Source organism: Ruditapes philippinarum, unplaced genomic scaffold, assembly GCF_026571515.1.
Source record: "Ruditapes philippinarum isolate M1 unplaced genomic scaffold, ASM2657151v2 ctg2672_1_1_1_1, whole genome shotgun sequence".
Classification (NCBI taxonomy): Eukaryota; Metazoa; Mollusca; class Bivalvia; order Venerida; family Veneridae; genus Ruditapes; species Ruditapes philippinarum.
The window spans coordinates 40,057-47,604 of NW_026866234.1; positions in this window are offsets into that span (position 1 = coordinate 40,057).

Consider the following 7,548-nt stretch of genomic DNA (forward strand, 5'->3'; position numbering starts at 1 on the left):
AAGTGATTCCAATATAACTATACCAAACATCGTGATTGCTAGTTGAAAGCAAAATCGAAAGTTTATTGAAATACTGCATGTGCGCGTATTTGTAGGAAAGGCAAAGTTGAATTACTATTTCATATTGTATTACGAACAAGGGTTTCATACCATGCGCGCGCATCCTCAAAATTCTGATACCGCGAACACTTTTTGAACAAAAACGAGTCATGTACAGCAATCAGAATAGATTTGAATTTAATTTATTTTGCAAAGAAGATGTCTTTACTTCTTGTTTCAATATTCCAAATGCCTTGACACAAGTCTTCCCTTTCTTGTTAGTATTTCGCGTTGAACGCGATTTTGATTCTAGATACTGCGTACACCCGGCGTTGAAATGTTACAAAAATTGAGAAATTGTCGGTTAAACTGAAAGTTTCACACAGCTGAAAGTTATTCTATTGTACAACCTGTTTCATAAAAATATTTTCAATCTTTATTATTTTTCGAAAAATGTCTTAAAACCTACTTTTTACAGAAGAAAGACATTATGATTCTGCGTACATTCTGCGTACACATTTGACAGTTTTCGAAAGAAGAAAAATAACAATAAAAGAAGATGCGCGCGCATGGTATGACCCCCTTGATGAACGGAGGCCTATAACAAAAAGTATCTTTAACAAGAGGGTCATGATGGCCCTAAATCGCTCACCCGAGTAAGAATACTTGTTAATTTGGATTTTTTTAAAAGAAGATTTTTTAAGTTTTTACTACATGTATATACATATATGGAAAATCAATCTCCGGGCGGGACTGATTTGACCCCAGGGCTTTTATTTGAACAAACTTGTGAGACACTCAATAGAAGATGCTTCATGTTAATATCTAAGCTCTAGCTCTTATTTTTTTATAGAAGCCTTTATTTAGTTTTTACAATAAATATATAAAAGGAAAACCAATGACCCCTGGGCGGGTCAAAATTTTATTGAACAAACTTGGTAGACACCCATTAGTAGATGAATAATTTTTGATATCTAAGCGTTAGCGCTTTGTGTTTTTTTTTAAAGCAGATATTTTAAAGTTTTCAATATATACATAATTATCAGGAAATTCAATTACCCCCTGGGCCGGTAAGCTATATACGTCAAGGTGAAAAAAATATTTATCAGCATATCAGCATATATACAGTGTTTAATATATATTTCATGCATATCACGTACGTTTACTTCGTGTTTTTTTAATATATTTTAAGTGTTGCGCAATATATGTTTGTCCAGTTATCAGGACTTGAAACATCATCATGATCATCATTATCACCAAAAAACATCATTATCATCATCATATCGATATAATTAAAGGCATCCTTGTCTTGTATTAAGGCTCTCTTTTAAAACAGCAAATTAATTCCACGTGGAATTCTAAGGTCCGGATTCGTATCGGTTTGACACTTGACTGTGAACGAGACTGTCCGAGGTTACCGAGACATTCCTTCATCTAGTATAATTAGCATTAGAAAGATGTCTTTGCACAAAATCATACTCTTTGGTATCAGCTAACATCATAAATGTACTACAATATTTCATCTATTGATTATATACAAAAGCAATTTTAATTAAAATGAAAAAACACATGATGAATGTCGATGGCAGTATGACGACGACGAAAAGGACAAAGGAGTGTCTGTAACCATGGTAACCTTATAAATATTCATTTAATTAGCTTTTATATCTATTTATAAAAAATTGAATCATAAAATGAACGTTATAAATTCACGCGATATCTTTACACTTAATAAAACAGGGTTTTCCAAATTATTTTTGAAAGACTCTGCTTAAAATAACAGAAACTATACATGTAACTATACTTTGAACTACATAGAAATATTGCTATTTACAAATGTCATCGTACTTGACTAGTTCTTATAATACAGCACTCTTGGCAAATGTCTAAACAAGACAAATGTTTACATAGTTAACCTGTTTTATTGTTTCCATAGGATGTATGTCCCTTTGAAACTCTATTCAAAACCTTACACTCACTGTAAATTTATATAAAAATGTTCACACAGTCAGTCAGTTTATTTATAATGAAACATTTGCTAACACTTATATATAATGGGATGGTTTTCCTGCCAGTAATGTATGTTTGTTTGTAATGAAAAGGGACAGATTTTTTAAGAGCTGTGGGGCACTGATATTCAATAACAGTTATAAAAATAGGTGGCTATATTATTAAAAGTACATGTACTACTTGAGAATTTGAAGAGGAAAAACAAAACATGTCGATGAAACGACAATTGGCGAATTAAGTTATAAAAAATACGTTTCCTAGTGTAAGAAACATAATTTACTTCATTAATTTGTCATTAAATATTCCAAACCATGGCTTTTAACTGACTTTCTTTCTAATATATAACTTTTTTTCAAGTTGGCATGTCTTCGAACCATGAGTATAACGTTCACAACAGTCCACCGCTATACATGTAAGGATAACAACGACAACAGATTGTCAGCAATCTTGGATAACATGAAAAACAGTTAAACGAAACATTTTTGTAAGTTTTTTTGTGCAGTAACAACTAGTAAAGAAATGTAAAACATACAATCTTTCAAAATATCACCTTTGACTTTTATTACAGTCTATAAGCTCCATGAATATACACAATAATTCATGTTTCTTTCTTGAAATTCTTCTGAGCTGAAACCTGTTATATTGCTACCACTTTAAATATCCATTCATTTACAGGAACTGCTGAATTAGTAAACTTATACGAAGCTGAGATCCTTAACGCTATTAGCCAAAAAGCAATGTGCAACAAATATATAGAAGGAGAGACGTTTGCGCTAGAGAACACGTGGACATTTTGTGACTGTTAGTTGTGAAGGAAATATTTTCTGCTTTAATCCTACCTAAAACTTTCTGAAGGAATGAAAACTGCATATTCTTTCAATCTCAAACATAATTTAAGCAGCAATATATTTCAACGATAAATAAGTGACCCTGAATTGCAACCCACATTCATTAAAATGAAAATAGTTTAGTTATTTTGTCCAACAACATTGACCTGGCACTCTTGCATTTGACCCTGTAGTCGATATATTCCTTAAACGTTACGATATACTTCTAAATCGATAAGAATGTAAATATCCAATTGTTGAAATAGTTTATGTAAAGGGGTTTACTTGAAGAATTTAGATGTAAAGTGGCATTTTCGAATCATTTTTCAGCGATTTATTTTTGTCTTTTTTATTTTAATTTTAAAATTACCATTCTTTTAAAACGATTGCAAACGTTTGTGTTGTGTTTACTATATATGTAGTATTTTTGATAACTGCATTTATAGCTTGTATGTTCTAAAACATATTCGATTGTATTATGTCACAAAAAGAACCGTTGAAAGAAACTGTAATGAAATATCAAATATAATTGTGTATAAAAACACCACTTAAAGGTATTCTAAAACCAGGTGTAGTAAAACGATTACAAGTAATTTTTTATTAATCATAACGTGGTGTTGGTAAGGAATCGAACCATAGACATTCAGAATCTATACCAATACACCACAGCTAACAGACGAGTAAAGTTAGCAAATATATTTTGATATATTGATAGATACTGGTCAGTGTTTATTCAAATGACCTTTACGAAAGTTAATGAAGTGACAGGTAAATATTGTTGGACAATATCATTGCTATTTGTTTATGACAGGAGGCTTCTTTATCAAAGTGAGCACTAGCGCATGTTTACTGTATAAACAAATGCACGTCAGGTATCCAGGTCTTTACAAGCAATTGGAGTAATATTCTTATATTATCTAATTTATAAATTTCGATAATACATTGAATATCATTAAGTAATGTTAAGACTACTTACTATAAGCGAGAATTTTTGTAATAGTGATTTTGCAAATGATGATGTATCCTAGTTTCTACTCTAATTATTTGTCTTTACCAGACAGGAAAATCAAAAACATACCGGACAATGTGACATTTAGCGTATAAAAATATAAATATTTAATATTTATAGATCAAAATTTAACTATAGGTTTTGGAGTGAAAAAATATCTTTCTTAGTGATAAGATAAGAAAACCCTATACATGTGTATTTTCAATTAAGTTAAAGAAGGTAATAACTGATTTTTTACAAATGTATATACTATTTATTGAAATCTAGGAAATTCTTACTTATTACAAACCGGTGTGTCTGATTTGAATACTAAGTTTGGGAAGCTGCATTCAACTTAATTTGGGCCAGTTTAAAATGACACTTGTATTTATACCATATTTATCTATAATGACAACAGCAGAGAATTTTCTTAAACATCGCATGATTAGAGAGAATTATAAGCGAAACAAATTGATGAAAGAAAATGGAGTTCTTTCCTTTTAATAGCTCTCTCCCCCACCCCCGGGAAGTAAATTGCTCATAAGCCCAAAACAATACGGTATATGTTGTTCAAATTCCTCTCACAGATGATCTTCAAGGAATACAACTTAACTATATTGTCAGGTTTTTTTTCCAGTTCCTTACAGTGCTCTTAAGGGGCATGCAACCTTAAGCAAAAACATGTAAATTTTGTTCTTAAAATTTTCTTTTGCAGAAGTGAAATTCCAAGTCAGGTTTTTATGTTAAAAATCCAACTAATTTATAACGATATGTAAGATGTTCCTAAGAATGAAAAGGAAGAAAAACGTAGGAATTATATTATGTAATTTAGACAGATTGAAGGCTGCACGAGAAGAACTTTCTGCTACAGACAAACATTTTGACATAACAAGACACAATTCTCACACCTGCAGACACTCGTTTTATCATAACAAACAATTTTATCTGTATCCACTTTGATAATTGTTTGTAACAGTGCATATTATACAATGTTCACTGTTACAGTTTATCATTTTGTAGTAACAGATACAATATGGTCACTGTTACATACAAACATCTTGTGGTAACAGACACAATGGTCATTTTAACATATAAAAATCAAGTGGTAACAGACACAATGGTCACTGTTACTTACAAACACCTTGTGGTAATACACACATAATTTACTCTTACAGACCATTATCTTGTGATAACAGAATCAATGGTCACTGTTACAGGCAAACATCTTGTGGTAACAGACACAATGGTCACTGTTACAGGCAAACGCCTTGTGGTAATAGACACAATGGTCACTATTACAAACATCTTGTGGTAACAGACACAATGGTCATTTTAACATATAAACATCTTGTGGTAATAGACACAATGGTCACTGTTACAGGCAAACGCCTTGTGGTAATAGACACAATGGTCACTATTACAAACATCTTGTGGTAACAGACACAATGGTCACTGTTACAGGCAAACATCTTGTGGTAATAGACACAATGGTCACTGTTACAGGCAAACGCCTTATGGTAATAGACACAATGGTCACTATTACAAACATCTTGTGGTAACAGACACAATGGTCACTGTTACAGACAAACGCCTTGTGGTAATAGACACAATGGTCACTATTACAAACATCTTGTGGTAATAGACACAATGGTCACTGTTACAGACAAACACCTTCTGGTAATAGACACAATGGTCACTATTACAAACATCTTGTGGTAATAGACACAATGGTCACTGTTACAGGCAAACATCATGTGGTAACAGACACAATGGTCACTGTTACAGACAAACACCTTCTGGTAATAGACACAATGGTCACTATTACAAACATCTTGTGGTAATAGACACAATGGTCACTTGAACATATAAACATCAACAGGTAATAGACACAACGTGCACTGTAACAGACCATCATCTTGTGGTAACAGACACAATGGTCACTTTTACAGACAAACACCTTGTGCTAACAGACACAATGGTCACTGTTACAGACAAACACCTTGTGGTAATAGACACAATGGTCACTATTACAAACATCTTGTGGTAATAGACACAATGGTCACTTGAACATATAAACATCAACTGGTAATAGACACAACGTGCACTGTAACAGACCATCATCTTGTGGTAACAGACACAATGGTCACTTTTACAGACAAACACCTTGTGGCAACAAACACAATGGTCACTGTTACAGACAAACGCCTTGTGGTAACAGACACAATGGTCACTATTACAGACAAACGCCTTGTGGTAATAGACACAACGGTCACTATTACAGACAAACGCCTTGTGGTAATAGACACAATGGTCACTATTACAGACAAACGCCTTGTGGTAATAGACACAATGTACAGTGTAACACACATTGTGTGTCCAGTTATTTCAAATTTTCCTGATAAATGACCGAGTTATGGGTCAGACAAGGTTTCAGGCACAGAAAGATGGACAGGGGTAACACTGTATGTCCCCCAGAGGGGGCATTAAAAACAAACAGAAAACAAAATATTTACAAATGATGTTATTATTAATGTATTAGTCAAACAATCATCATATAGCATGTCATATGTAAATTTCAAGGTGACAGTATCAAATAAACAAGACAATTTTGTTTACTGTTAATATTATTCTGTATTTACATGCACATACATAAAATCATTTGAATTTTTTTTACCGTCAATCTTTTTCTCTTAATAATCTTGATTGTGACTAATGTGAATCTATATAAAAAAGCAGACATACGTTGAGCATATTATGCCTGGTGACTAATATGAAGCTGCTTTTTAGTCTAAATCTGACCAGCCTTTCTTATTTAATTTGTAAATAGGAATGACAATGTTTTTTTGTTAAACACAAATGCCCCTGGCACAGATTACTTTATTTTTTCAAAGAAAGGTCTATCCACTCATTCAATAATGGACAGACAAACTACAAAACTCAGGTAATCAAAATCATGATGAAAGGGCAAACATATACACTGGTAATCAGACCTACAGGTAAGTAGTAAGAAGATCTGAACTTTTATCTTCAAACCAAATATGACAGACATCCGTAAATAGATAAAGGCTGTATGGGCAAGAGTGTAAAAATCTATTTTTAGCACTGGTGACCTTGACCCAAATGACCTCTAACACAATCTTAAGGAAGAAGACCATGCAAGTTATCTTCCTGCTAAATATGAAAAACATTAGTAAAAATTAAAGTCTGCATAAGAAATGTGTAAAAATCTTTACTATTCACCCTTGACCTTGACCCACTGACCCCTAACTCAAAGAGAGAATACCATGCAAGTCATTTTCCTACCAAACATTAAAGTGTCTGTCAATAAATAAAGGCTATATGGAAAAGAAAGTGTAAAAATCTATTTTTTGCAATGGTGACATTGACCAAACTGGTAACTTACTCTATCCAAAGTCGTAATTATGTTCTTGCTTAATAAAAAGAACATTTGTAACACCAGTTTAAGTGTACAAAATATATTTTTGGCATTGGTGACCTTGACCCAAACAACCCCAACTTAACCCAAGAAAGAGAACCTCCCTAGGCATGTCCATACTAAAAATGAAAGACATTAATCAAAACATAAAGGCTGTATGAGCAAAAATGTTAAAATTTATTTCTAACACCAATGACCGTGGCCTTGACCCCAGAAACCTCTTACCCATCAAAATTTAGAGGATCATT